Here is a 2,368-nt window from a genome sequence, read left to right as displayed (position 1 = left end):
TTATGAAATGGAGGTTGCTACCTCAATACCCCCAGCCAAGATGTTCAAGGCCTTTGTTCGTGATGCTGACAACCTTATTCCCAAGGTTGTGCCATAGGCAATCAAGAGCTCTGAGCTCCTTGAAGGAGATGGAGGGCCTGGAAGTATCAAGAAGATTACTTTTGGTGAAGGTTGGTTTGCATCATAACTGCTTCAGTTTTCATTTCTTGCCACTACTTCAAAGTAAAATTTTCAAAGTAATCAATGCTCTATCGATTTGCGTGGCAACAAATGCTGGCAGCCAATTCAAGTATGTAAAGCACGAGGTCGAAAGAATAGACAAAGAGAATCTCTCATACAGTGACAGTGCGCTCCAAGGTGATGCTTTGATGAACACACTTGAGAAGATCAGTTGCGAGACCAAGTTTGTTGCAGGCCCAGATGGAGGATTAGTTTGCAAGAGCACCAACAAGTATTATACCATTGGTGACACTGAGATCAAGGAAGAGCAAATTATGACTCGCAAAGAAAGGGCCTTGGGAATATACAAGGCTGTTGAAGCTTATCCTCTTGGCAAATCCTGATGCTTACAGCTAGGTTGCCTTTCAGCTCCTGCTTGCTGTTCTTCATGTCATCAGTTTTTAATGGTTTGATTTTGATATTTCTTGATTGGCTAAATAAGAGTGATCATCTGTATTTCATTATAATTAAAGAGTTTGAGTTGTATTATCTTTGATATATGAAATGATAATCAAGGGTTACTTGCAGAAAGTTTGCGTTAATCTGTAATTTGCAAAATTTGTTTTTCTTCATAAATCTTTTGAGTTGAATTAGGAGTGATGGCATACAAAACCCCACCTCTTTCCAATACATTAACTTAAAAGTCTGACAAAGATTGATTTAGTTTTCTAAAATTTTCATATAACTTGATATGGGCAATGAGACTAAAGTCCTTGACTTTCTATGACAGAATGATCACTTCGCAGAAGCATGCAAAGACTTAGTAAATAATTTTTCCTTTCTTTTTTCCAATCAAATCTCTTTATTTAAATTCCGATTCTATTCTCTTTTTTAAAGGAAACAAAAGTTGGCTTTATTTTGGCCCTGAGTTGGTTGATTCATCCTAGAACTCTTAAAAATTAACTTGCTTTTGAAGCCAAGTTCCCATTAATATAAATACCCTTTTCTATGACTTACAAAAATTTCAACCATTCTCAAATCTCAATATTTCACTTTCTTTGAAGAAGTTGGGTTATCAAAATTGATTTTCATCTTCAAAATCTTTGTCAATCTTAACTCATACAAATTGCAACTAAAAATGCTAAAGTAGCTGCATAACAGTCTTTCAAGTTGGAAAATATTGACAAAGCCATTCAACAAGGTTTCGCAGCAATTGATTTAAATCTTGAGTTACGAACCATCCAGAAGTATTTTGCCGCTTACCTCATTCACAAGTTTGCTTCTATGATAAATTTTTGCAAGAAGATGAGGATGGATGGAACTAAAGTTTTGTATTTGATTTTCTTTATCGAAGATTGTTCTTCCCTAGTTGATGCTGCTACAATCAAGAAACATTATAAAGAAGTGACGCCCTTGGTTCATCTTGACAAGAATGATTCGATCGCAGCTGAAGGTGCTTTCAAGATTCTCTGTCAAGCTTAAAGAGACTCTTTTATCTTATCATAACAAAAGAAGAAGAACAACTTGATGGGATGGAGTGAAATCTGTTTCTTGTTTGATTTGAATTACATCTTTATATGTACTCAGAATTTTCATAAAAAATAATGTAGTTAGTTCTGATTTTATTCTTCTATCATTTTACATGATTTTCAAGTTTTCATCCCAACTTTAGGAATGAAAATATGTTATTAATTTTAAATATAAACAGGATAAAGAATTTATTTATGGGGATTCATATTTAGCATTTCCATCCGTTGATTTCTTTGACCTCTAACCTAGTGCTTTATTTTACATTTGAATATTTGACTCATTAGTTGGTACATGAACTCTCTCTTTATAAAATAGGATTTGAATTCCACTTTCCCTAATTATAAAAAAAAAAACATTTTGTTTTCATCCAAGTTGGGACCCCAAAGACTTAAGTTGTTACTGTTTTTTTCTGCATTAATTCTTCCTTATCATCTTTCCATGATTGATGTTTGACAGCATTTACCAAATTACGTAAATCTCAAAAGTTAAAACAAAACTTCAAATGTTTCAATAATTTAATAATAATAATAATAAAATTAAAGTTGAATTTTGTTTAACTATCTGTTCCAATCTCTCTTAATAAGTAGTATCATGTGCCTTTATTTCTTTTATTTTCATTCATATTTAATTAAATTAGATAATAAATTGAATGGTCGTGAATGCCTTTTTTTTTGTTTAT

General features: G+C 32.6%; 1 pseudogene; it reads left to right on the top strand.

Annotated features, from left to right (window-relative positions):
* The first annotated feature begins 1 nt into the window (after position 1).
* On the top strand, positions 2 to 576 carry LOC110428429 (major allergen Pru ar 1 pseudogene; annotated as a pseudogene).
* Positions 577 to 2,368: the final 1,792 nt, after the last annotated feature.

The sequence above is a fragment of the Theobroma umbraticum genome, unplaced genomic scaffold (assembly GCF_002168275.2).
Source record: "Theobroma umbraticum cultivar Fairchild unplaced genomic scaffold, ASM216827v3 scaffold_115.0, whole genome shotgun sequence".
Taxonomy (NCBI): domain Eukaryota; kingdom Viridiplantae; phylum Streptophyta; class Magnoliopsida; order Malvales; family Malvaceae; genus Theobroma; species Theobroma umbraticum.
This window is presented reverse-complemented; position numbering and strand designations above follow the sequence as displayed.